Source organism: Lissotriton helveticus, chromosome 4_1 (assembly GCF_964261635.1).
Source record: "Lissotriton helveticus chromosome 4_1, aLisHel1.1, whole genome shotgun sequence".
Lineage (NCBI taxonomy): Eukaryota > Metazoa > Chordata > Amphibia > Caudata > Salamandridae > Lissotriton > Lissotriton helveticus.
In genome coordinates, this window is record NC_136063.1 from 654,199,148 (window position 1) to 654,211,643 (window position 12,496).

Below are 12,496 nucleotides of genomic sequence, written 5' to 3' on the forward strand. Positions count from 1 at the left end.
GGCAAGAGACACTCTGAGACAGACACCGATCTCTCTCTCTCTCTCGCCCCCCTCCCGTTTCCCCACGAGAGGTCATTGAAAACAGATCACAGCCTCCAACTCGGGGGATTTTGTGTTTAGGCAGACAATATTTCTGTGAATTACCTAAAACTTCTAAATGAAAGTTCTTCTATTTGTTCTCCGCTCTCTATGCACGCCAACAATACTGCACCCTGCTTTGCTCATTTTACATGAGCATGTAAGACTCCTCGATAACACCGCACAGACAGGCATCTGGCTCAAAAATGTTCAGTGGCTCGCCCACCTCAACAAATAAGTAGTTATAACATAGGGTGTAGTAAATAAAATCAATAACATTAATTATCACCATCTTGGGGGGCCAAATTGTAAGAAGAAGTCCCTTATCATTGGCAGAATTGTTGAGTAGGCGAAATTGCACTGACAAACAATGCCAACAAATCCAGGCTTAGAAATTCTGGTGCAGTCATTTTTCTCCAGCAGATGCGCACAAAAGTTGAGCGGGGTCCCCCTCTCTTCCATTCAGGTTCCTATAGGGTGTGAATTAGCACCAGCAAGGGGGCCTCTTCCCTCATTGTTCCACTTAATAGAATATTATGTTCACCTTTGCCTGAATTCGATGGTTATGTAAACATTGTATGGAAAAGCACTTTATGAGAACGTGTGCGAATAATACTGTAAAACCCAAAATGAATTATAGATGTATAAATAATATAAAAGAAGCCAATTAAATGTAAGTCAGTGGTGTGTAAATGTGTCTCTGAGTTACTTAAAGTGAGGCCCCGTATAAAACAACACAGACAGTATTGGCCTAAACTACCAGGGGAAAATGTGCTGAATTTCATCGCTGGAACATTTCGAGCATCCCTTCTTTCATGTGGACCTGTAAAGCGAAATTATATCTGATATTAGCTGCTACCTGCTTCCACTTGAGAAATTCATTTTAGAGATGGAATATGAAATAAATAAATACTCCAGCTATTAGGCAGTAATCTGATTGGGGAGGGTGTTTAAAATGCATTACAGTCCATTAAACTTGCACGGAACTGTTAGCGTCATTGGAAAAAATAAATAAATAGGCGATTCGCTTTGATCAGCAGAAATTCTGATAAAATCAGCACAACACCAATTAAGATGTGAAAAATGGTACACAGACATAATATCGACTCCAAAATATCGTTTGGACATAATATCGACTCCAAAATATCGTTTGGAGAAAATATCGACAGGACAGAATATCGACAGCCAAAATATCGTTTTTAAGGTAAGTGAAGTAATATCGTTTTTAAGGTAAGTGAAGTAATATCGTTTTTATTTTTAGGGTTCAGGGTCAGTTTTGGGTTTTTGGGTAAAGGGGTATTTTTAGGGTTCAGGGTCAGTTTTGGGTTTTTGGGTAAAGGGGTATTTTTAGGGTTCAGGGTCAGTTTTCAGTTTTTGGGTAAAGGGGTATTTTTAGGGTTCAGGGTCAGTTTTCAGTTTTTGGGTAAAGGGGTAGTTTTAGGGTTCATGGTCAGTTTTCAGTTTTTGGGTAAAGGGGTATTTTTAGGGTTCAGGGTCAGTTTTCAGTTTTTGGGTAAAGGGGTATTTTTAGGGTTCAGGGTCAGTTTTCAGTTTTTGGGTAAAGGGGTATTTTTAGGGTTCAGGGTCAGTTTTCAGTTTTTGGGTATTATTTTATTATATTTTATTACTATATAGATATGTTTAATAAATATGAAATAAAAAAATATTTATTTAACTTTCATTAATTATTTAATTATTATAAGTTAATTTAAGTAATTTTAAGTATATTTTAGTAATTAATTATTAATATTAATTTAATTTAACACTGTTTTTATTAAATACGATATTTTTTACAACTATATTTTTGTAAACGATATTTTGTACTCGATATTTTTGTACTTACCTGTTTGTACATACAAACTCGATATTTTTGCTGTAGATATTTTTTCCTCGATATTTTGGGTAGTCGATATTTTGGTAGTCGATATTCTTTCAGTGATCCGTGAAAAATGTCACCTAGTTATCCTAATGAATGGACTGCTGAGAGGAAGCCGGTGATTGCATGTTAATTTTCATTTCAGTTGTGGCTGCAGTCGGTAAATATGAGCGCATCTTTCCTCTGTCAGCCTGCTCTGTGCATTAATCCTATTGCGGGAATTTATAGCAAAGTGTCCTGCGTTCTTCACTTGACGCGGCGTCACTCGGGCAGCTTTGTCTGTCGTCGTCGTTGTGCGTGATTAATTCTGCATCCTCTCCCAGGCGGAAACAGAGCCCTCTCCAGACGAGCCGCTATTTGGAAGTTGGGTAATTTGGAAGGAAAGGCTGCCGAATGAATTGGTAACGGCAAATGGCCTGAAATTTGAATGATTTTCCACTCCAATTAAATATATTTAGAAGTGCACCCAAATGATTAAAAAGTGCTGAAAATAAGCAGTATTTGGAATTAATGGCGGCAATCTCTGCCGTGCTTTTTGCATTTATTCTTTTTAATTACAGTCCCCACTTATCTCACATGAAGAAGTGCAGTTGAGTTAAAATAAAGCAATCTGTTTTTTTGTGTTATAGTAAATACTGGCAAAGTTTAGCTGACTTGCATAAACAAAACAAGTCAGGTCCCGGGCCGGCAGCCAATCACAGCACGGCCCAGGACAAAGGGGCGGGACTTAAAAAAAGACCGAGAAACGCACCGGAATCGCGTTTTCACGGGGAAAGCGTGATTGACGCTGATGTCTTCCAATGGCTAGCCTCCATTTATGGAGCTAGCCAATGGAAGACAGAGGCGGAACCAAAGCCCCATATGTAGGATCATGAGATTTCGCCCTGGGCGGAGCAACTGCTACGCAGTTGCAACGGCCAGGGCGAAACCTAAAAAGTACCCATTTGGCTCCCTGTAAAGCTTTCAGGATTGTTATCAGAAGCTTTTACACTTGACCCTACCTACTGTCAAAGGTACCTCTACAACATTTTCATCCATGTATGTATATGTGAACCACAACATGCAACATGCATGCAATTGCACACCTGTATTGGTATTAAGCATGTAGGATTGGTTTATTTGTTTGCCATTACAGTTGACATTTGAGATTGTCATGTTTAGTATTCAGAACACTTCCTTTACCAACTTCTTCATCACAACTAGATGGTAAAGTTGGAGTACTTAAATGGTGTTTACAAATCCTGAAGACAGGGGTGTAATGCAAGCCCCTGCAGCCCCTGGGGGGGGGGGGTGGGAGGGGTTGGGGGCAGCCCTTCAAAGGACACACCAACCCTTCTAGGGAGCCCCATTCAGCCATGGTCAATTAATATCTGTGAGATATGGGAGTCTTAGGGGCCCCTCATCACATTCTGCAGGGGCTCCCCGTCATTTTGAGTTATGCCACTGCTTGAAGAGGTACTCAAACACTTCACAAATGGGTATAGTGCCACTGTACGAACCTGTTAGACCTGGCACCATTGGTGTGGGTCTCCCTTCCATTTTTTGCTGTTGCCTCTGGTGTTTTTGCTGGTTATTGATTCTTTAGGCACTGAGCCACTGCTATTCAGTGTCACAGTGCAAGTGCTCCCTATGGTAAATTGATGTATGGATTAGTGACTCCATGATTGACTTATTTGGTTTACTTGTCAGACCCTAGTACAGTGCACTGCGTGTGCCCAGGGCTTGTAACTCCAATGCTTCTGAAAGGATTGCAGCACTGATTGTGCCGCCCACCGGAGCAGCTTGTAAAGTGTGTCTCGGGTCTGCCATTGTAGAGTCTGTGTGCAGTCTGGTACTGCCATGTTGATTTGGCAAGTGCACCCACTTGACAACCCCTGAACCTTCCCTTTTCTACATATTAGTCACCCCTAAGGTAGGCCCTAGGGCAGGGTGCATTGTATGTAAAAGGTAGGACAGGGCCTGATGTGTGTAGCATGTCCTGATTCTGAATTACAACCAATTTCGTTTTTCACTATTGCAAGGCTACCTGTTCCCCAGCCATAGACCATATTGGGCAGTTTGATTATAACATCTTATAATCCTAACTGACTCAGAGAACTAGGTAGAAATTCGAGCTTAGTATGCCTGAACTCAGAATGATAAAATACATATTTTAGTGAAGTTGGTTTTAACATTCTCTGTTTGAAAATACCACCTTTACATAGTAGGTATTTTCTTCCCTAACCATCCAATCCTGCCTCTGCTAGGTTGTGTATTCCTTGTCTGGTTTGTGAGTGACATGGGCTGGGGTGTCTCCAGGAGACAGGGTGAGTCAGCACAGGGCTGAATAGATCCATCTGCATGTAGAATGGTGGGAGGGGTAGCACCTGGGCCTGAATAGGGCTGTGCCTGCCTTCCACAATGCTGGCTCCACCTCCTGTGGTGTGTCTGAGGACCCTGGCCCACCCTGACAAGGAAGAGAAGAAGTCTTGTAAACAAAGTGCTCCACACTGAACAGAACTGGTTTGAACTAGGTACAGACACTGCCTTCAGAGACAAAGGAGCTGGGTATATAAAAAGGGGACCCAGACCCCAGAACTTTAGATCACTCCTGGGAAACAAGACGAGCCTTTGCTGAGGAGAAGAACCAGGAAGCTGAAGGAGGAGACTATCCCTGTGCTGTGTGTTTGGGGGTTGGCCTGCAGCAGTTGCTTCATTGCCAAACAAAGGAGAAGAGGACTGAGTGTGCTTTTCATCAACTTGAAGAAGATTCTCCCAAGGGCTTGAACTGAGCTTGCCTCCTGCCTAAAGTCTCAGGGATATAAGACTTCACCAACCAGTTCCCCCTGTATTCCCTGGCTGGGAATTGAAGTACCTGCTGTTGTGCTGGGCATTCTGAGAGACTGCGTGTTGCTGGGAGCTGAAAGCGCAAATCTCAACGACGAGAAGCGTGTCACCCCGTAGCAGTTGCTGTCGTATTGTCGAAGAAGCAAGCCGTCGCTGCCGCCGTCGGATCGCCAAAGCGTGGCGTATCCCTGGAGAGGTGTGCCGTCACCGCAGAGGTCGCCGTCGCATCACCGGAGAAGTGTGTCGCAGGGCCTGTCATGGCACCAAAGATCATCGAGTTGCCGCATGACCGTCGGCGTGCACCCATTGCATCAACGTTGTCGCATCGTAACCAGGGCGCCATTTTGTTGCATTGTACCGGAGAGAAGTATCGCATTGAGGTGCCATCTTGTCGCATCACACGGATGGCAGTAAGAAAGCGACCCATCACATCCCCACACAACAAGGAAGCGAGCATCAACTCTCCTGCGCAGCACTAATGAACTGACGTATCCACTCGCATGAGTGTAAGGAACCGACACATCACCTTTCCTGTGACCCTTTTGTTTTCTTTGCGTTATGCATCCAAGGTACTGTGTGAGTAAAATGTGGAATTTACAACTTGAGAGAACTGAGCTATTTCCCACCATTTTAAAGTCTATTTTTAAGTACAGTATTGTGGATTTTTGTCGTTTGGTCTTGTGTTAAGTCTATATCAAAGTACTTATTTTTATAATACAACCTGTGTGGTATCCATCTGTAGTGTTGTCACTGTATTACTGTATGTGTTCACAAATGCTTTACAAACTGCCTCTGAGATAAGCCTGCCTGCTCGTGCCAAGCTACCAAGGGGTGAGCAGGGGTTATTTTAGGAGTGTAGCCCCTTACCCTGACTAGATGCAAGGGTCCATATTTTGTCAAACGTACCTACATCTGCCAACTAGAGACCCCAATTCTAACATTGGTGGTCAGCAGTGAGGATTTGGACTTGCATTAATTACTCATATACAGTGATTGGTGTACACTACTAGTGAGTGCAGACCATAACAAAACCACATACATTTTGGTAGAGTTTTTTCCTTGGAACTTCTTTTCTATTTTTGATTCCTGAGAACTGCCAGTCTTTTCTTCCATGGGTAAGTCAGCATCCATAGCATCTGTAGACATTGAATTGGAAGAAGAGAGAATTGATGCTTACACTGTGCCTAATCTCAAAGCTTTGTGCAAGAAATTTAAAATCTCTGTGAAAGGCCTCACCAAGAAAGAGGAATACCAAAAGGTGCTGAGGGCCTGGATGGAATCTAGGAATGCCAGTGAGCATCTTGAGGAGCCAGTGGTGGAGGCAGAGGATTTAGATGGGCAGCTTTAGAGGCCAGTGGGCCAAACTGGGGAGAAAGCACCTTCCAGGGCAGGCAGCAGGGTTTCTTCCAAGGGTCTATCCCCAAGAGAGCTGGAGCACAGAGCGAGGGAAAGGATGCACAAGTTGGAGCTAGCTAGGCTCAAAATGGATGGTCAAAAGGACATAGAGAGCAGGAAAATAGAGCTTGGGATGGATTTAGAAATGAAGAAGTTAGCCTTAGAGATAAAGAGAATGCATTTTGAGCATGAGAAAGGGTTGAGGGAATTGGAACTCAAGGCTAAAAGTTTAGAGGTTCCGTCCTCTGGTAGCAGCGCACATCCAGTGCCTGTAGAAGTAAGAGCCTACATCCCCAAAGAATTAGTTAAAGATTTCCTGAGACGTGTTAGACCTGGCACCATTGGCATGGGTCTCCCTTCCATTTTTTGCTGTTGCCTCTGATGTATTTGCTGGTTATAGATGCTTTGGGGACTGTGCCACTGCTATTCAGTGCCACAGTGCAAGTGCTCCCTATGGTAAATTGATGTATGGATTAGTGACTCCAGGATTGGCTTATTTGGTTTACTTGTCAGAACCTAGTACAGTGCACTGCGTGTGCCCAGGGCTTGTAACTCCAATGCTGCTGGTGGGCTTGCAGCACTGACTGTGCCACCCACCGGAGCAGCTTATATAGTGTGTCTCAGGTCTGGCATTGCAGAGCCTGTGTGCAGTCTGGTACTGCCATGTTGACTTGGCAAGTGCACCCACTTGCCAGTCCCTAAACCTTCCCTTTTCTGCATATTAGTCACCCATGGTTTGTGAGTGGCAGGGGCTGGGTGACTCCAGGAGACAGGGTGAGTCAGCACAGGGCTGAATAGACCCATCTGCATGTAGAGTGGTGGGAGGGGAAGCACCTGGGCCTGAATAGGGCTGTGCCTGCCTTCCACAATGCTAGCTTTACCTCCTGGGGCGTGTCTGAGGACCCTGGCCCATCCTGACAAAGAAGAGAAGGAGTCTTGTAAACAAAGTGCTCCAGGACTGAACAGAACTGGTTTGGACTAGGTACAGACACCCTCTACCTTCAGAGACAAAAGATTTGAGTGTATAAAAAGAGGAACCCAGACCCCAGAACTTTAGATCATTTCTGGGAATGAAGACAAACATTTGTTGAGGAGAAGAACCAGGAAGCTGAAGGAAAAGAATATCCCTGTTCTGTGTGTTTGGGGGTTGGCCTGCAGTGGTTGCTTCATTGCCAAAGAAAGTAGAAGAGGACTGAGTGTGCTTTTCATCAACTTGAAGAAGAATCTCCAAGGGCTTTAACTGAGCTTGCCTCCTGCCTGAAGTCTCAGGGATACAAGACTTCACCAACCAGCTCCCCCTGAATTCCCTGGCTGGGAATTGAAGTGCATGCTGTTTTGCTGGGCCTTCTGAGAGACTGCGTGTCGCTGGGAGCTGGTAGCGCGACTTAACGACGAGAAGCGTGTCGCCGCCGCAGCAGTTGCTGTCGCATCACTGAAGAAGCGAGCCGCCACTGCCGCTGTCGCCATCGCATCGCCATAGCTCGGCGCATCCCCGGAAAAGCATGCCACCACCGCAGAGGTCGCCATCGCATCACCGGAGAAGCGTGTCGTAGGGCCTGTCGCGACTCCAGATGGTCATCGAGTCGCCGCACGACCGTCGGGCGTGCTCACATCACATCAACGTTGCTGGATCGTAATCAAGGCGCTATTTTGTCGCATTGCACAGGAGAGAAGTATCGCATTGAGGTGCCATCTTGTCGCATCGTACCGGAGAGCAGTAAGAAACCGACTCATCACCTCCCCACACAGTAAGGAAGCGAGCATCAACTCCCTTGCGCAGCAGTAAGGAACCGACGCATCCACTCCTCTGAGTGTAAGGAACCGATGCATCACCTTCCCTGTGACCCTTTTGTTTTCTTTCCATTACACATCCAAGGTACTGTGAGAGTAAAGTGTTGCATTTACAACTTGAGAGATCTGAGCTTTTTCCTACCATTGTTAAGTCTATAAAAAAAATACTTATTTTTATAATACAACTTGTGCGTTGTCCATCTGTAGTGTTGTCACTGTATAACTGTATGTGTTCACAAATGCTTTACACACTGCCTCTGCGATAATCCTGTCTGCTCGTGCCAAGCTACCAAGGGGGTGAGCAGGGGTTATTTTAGGAGTGTAGCCACTTACCCTGACTAGATGCAAGGGTCCCTATTTGGTCAAAGGTACCTACCTCTGCCAACTAGAGACCCCCAAATCAAACAGAACCCATTATTACAGAAAGCCAAATCTGGAAGAACATATTTTTCTTTCTTAGCCTCTAGTATTTGGAATCCTCTAAAACTGTGTATCTCAGTACTATTCCCAGTGAAGCCCTGTTTAGGGCTCAATTGAAGACCTTCCTGTTACGGAAATATAGATTCTGCCCTTACTCTCAAGCTTTTGCCAGGATGCTTCTCATGAAGCAGCAGTTGCGCTCTAGAAGTCTCATTTCATTCATTCATTCATTCATGCATTCATTCATTCATTATTACTGATATAGCTCTGGATACGGCTTGCAGTTTGGCATGCTGTTTACAAGTAGTGTTAAGCATTTATAGTATTCTATTCATACAAATCTATTGTGCAATTTCCGTATGTGGGTGCTATAATGTTGTGTACCTCACCATTAGTGACTTGGACGCCACAATTGTCATGCAGTTTGTGATTTAATTGTCCTGCTATTCATATATAGTTCTTCTAGCAATTATGTATCTGACAGATGTGTTATATCAGAGCAGCGCTCAATGCTAGTTACATGCGGTTACAATAGAGATGTGTGTTTGGGAGAACACTGTTTCATGTGGGTATTTACTTTGTAGTTCATGCTTAGACGGATGTGCTAGCAGGACAGTGTGTGCAGCCGGCACACAAGGGCCATGCAGGCGTTCATTATGTAATAGTGATTCTCAATGTTTCAGATGATTATATATTTTTATTGGAAGCAGGAAAACATTATGATCCTGATCGTAATGAGGAGACATTTGTCCTTTACATATTTCTTTCATTTGCAGTTGGAACCTTTCCACTTGCATCTGCTGTTAATAACCCAGACACCGAGATTTATGAATCATTTGGCTTTTATGCCTGTGTATTGGATGATAAGTGGGTGACAGTTGGGCTGAGTCGTAAACGGTGTATGTTTCTGCTTGCCCTAACTAGGATGTTATTGGTCCCATCCAGTCCCTTTTTTAGGAGGATGATACTGCCCTTGTATTCTTTAAAAAATATATTTTTATTAGTTTTACAAAGCAAGCAAAAGAACCCAAAGTGTGTGGCATTTAATTGACATGTCCTTTAACACACGGTAAATATTTAGGACATGTTGCTCTCAATAATCCGTGGCTAAGGATGCTTTCCCGTACATCTGAACCCCCGCAGCACCTAACCTGTGTTGTACTATTCCTGCATTCCCCTGTATTGAACCAGTCAGTCAACAGGCCCCAGCTCCAGTGTCATTGTTATAGTTCAGTCCCCTTCTCTGTACTCTAGGCATCTGTCCCAGACTTTGTTGAATTTTCACAGCCATCCCCTTGATTTGCCCTTGGATTCCTGTTGGAATTGGCTTCCATAATTTAGTGGTTTCTGTCTATGGTTTCAACGTGTAAGGTGGGGTGATTAATTGTGTGATTTTCCGGAAACACAGTGGGCCAGATGTACGACGTGATTTTGCATGCACAAACGGGTTTGCAAACCCATTAGTGCATGCCAAATTACTGCTGGCATATTCAATTCCTAAATAGCGAGTCGCAATTTATTTGAATTAAAAAAATGAAATGAAAACGTTTCATTTTTTCTTTTTTAAATGCATCCCGTTTTCCTTTAAGGAAAATGGGCTGCATTGAAAAAAAAAAAAAACTGCTTTATTTAAAAGCAGTCCCAAACATGGTGGTCTACTAAGTCCAGCAGGCCAGCATACCCGAGAGGGCCTGCCATTCCCAATGTGGTCGCAAATTGCAAGACGCTCATTAATATTTATGAGCCTCTTTATTTGCAACCCCATTGGGAATCGCATAACAGTGAATTAACACTGTTGTACATGCATAATAGCGCTTCGCAAATTGCGAGTCGCAATTTGCAAAGCGCTATTTTGCGAGTCATACATCTGGCCCAGTGTCTTTTTTAGAAGTATCTGTTATGCTTCTCCTACCCACTTCCAGTAGCTTCCAGTAGGGAGGAGAAAGGTGTTTACGATCCCCGTGAATTCCAGTTGCCTATCCTTGTTGGAAGTGAGTTTCGTAATTTTAGCATCTTGGACGAAAAGGAAGTGCCATTTATGTGTTTTTTCCATGTAGGGTGGTATGAATAAACTGATATTAATCTACAGCACATCCTTCTTTTCTGAGGGCATCTTTTGGGCTTTGTCTATCTACCTCCAGTAGATCCAGATAGGAAAAAGCAAGGTCTTCCTGAATTACTTGAGGTTATCAGTGGCTTCTACCGGAAATGAATTCCATAGTTTTGTGGCTTGGGTACAAAGGAGGTGCCCCATATGTTTTTCTTTTTAAAGGAAATCTGATCCTTTTTTGGTTTACTGCCTTATGGGTAATGGACTGCACCTTGAAAGCAGATTTAACAACGAGGAGCCAGTTAAGGGCAGGGGAAATGTGGTCTCATAAGTTTACATGTAGACGTTACCTCACTGCTGTGTTCTGATTCCTTCGAACTTCATAACTAAAACTGAGACCCCCATGGTGCAAGCTATTGACGGAATCCAGTTGTGATATGATCACGGAGGAAGCTGCCTGGATCTTCTGTAGGAATCCAAGATGTGGTGAGGTGCCTAGATGAAACTGTCCACCATACTTGATTATCTTGAGGCTCATGGAGGCGGGTGTAATTCATGCTAACTCCTAGGTTTATTGCTTCTTTTGATGTAAGTAAGACACCTAGGTTTTGCTTGCACCAAGTTGTCAACAGGTCATAGTTTTTCCAGTCTCTACTTGTAACACTCTCAGCTTTTGATATATTGGTTTTAAGGTAGTTTGTTATCATCAAATGTTCAACGTCTCGGAGGCAGTCAAGTTTTGAAGTTTCAATATAATTTAGTGTTTCCAATGTTAGGATTATCTGAGGATCATCTGCATAGCTATAACATATAAGGTGAAGGAATTTGATGAGTTCCGGAAGTGAACCAATGTATGCATTGAAGAGGAGTAGTAAGATGGATGACCAGTGAGATACTCCTTCCTTGATGCTGTATGATGTCCAAGTGAATGCTTGATCCATCCCGGTCCAGTTTGCGATTCTTCCTTCCTTCAATGCCAGTTTCTTTCAGTCTATGTAGTAGTGACTCATAATTATTATTATTATTATTATCAAGCGTTCTTAAATAGCGCTCGATTACCCGTAGGCATCTCGGCGCTTGCCTTGGGAACCCGTCCTGGCTTTTCCCTGTGAGATACCCGTACTGGGCATCCCCAAGGTGAAAGCCAGGCATCCCGCCGCGGGTGGGCCGTAGTGGAAAATAAGCAAGCTAATGCCCAGAGCTACAGAGTGTGAACCCGTGACTCGAGTAGGCACCGAAGCGAGAATTATCGAGTCCTTGGTTATTTGGGCTCAAGACCCTGCCGTGTCGGGAATTGAACCCTGGTCCCGGGTCTGACCTCTGCTTCAGGGTCTGCCTCCTCTAACCAGTGAGCCACACTTCTCCACTGAACAGTGAACAGTGAAGAAGACTGCTGATAGGTTGAGGAGTAGTAGTGCAGCTCCCCCTATTTATCTACCGGGATTTCAGTTCATTCCATACTTAGATTAGAGCAGATTCAGCACCTCTCCCTCGGCGGAAACTAGAGGTCTGTATGTTGGTTACAGAGGTTCATGTTCCCTTTTTGGGGAAACTTGAGATCTAGGAGAAAGCTGTACTTTCTAGTCGTTTTCTGCGGAAATGCCCTTTTAAGGTTGTTCGGTGGCTGTATGAGTCTACTGCATCCATGTTGTAAAGGAGTAGTTGTATGTATCACATTTGAGTTCAGCTGGAAACGGGACTTTGGTAAGTGAATTGTTGATTATGTTTAATACAGGAACTCCAGAAGGGTTCGTTGTTAGCAGTAAGTTATGGTTAGGGTTTTTTTCCAGAGTGATTCCTTTAATGGGGTGTTCAGATTTTGAGCGTATTGTTTTTTTTACTAGGTAGAGTTCTAATACTTTAGCTTTAGTGACAAAGTGGTATGCTAAAGGGTTAGAGAAATCTTGTGTTTGAGGCATTGAAAAGAGTTCAATTCTGGATTTTAAAATTCTGATATATATATTGTGAAGTTTATTTATGGCGCATTTGGGGTTAGAAATCCTCTTTGAGTAATGAGCTCTTTGTTCATTTTCTGTCTTTGGATGTGGATTCTAGCTTAA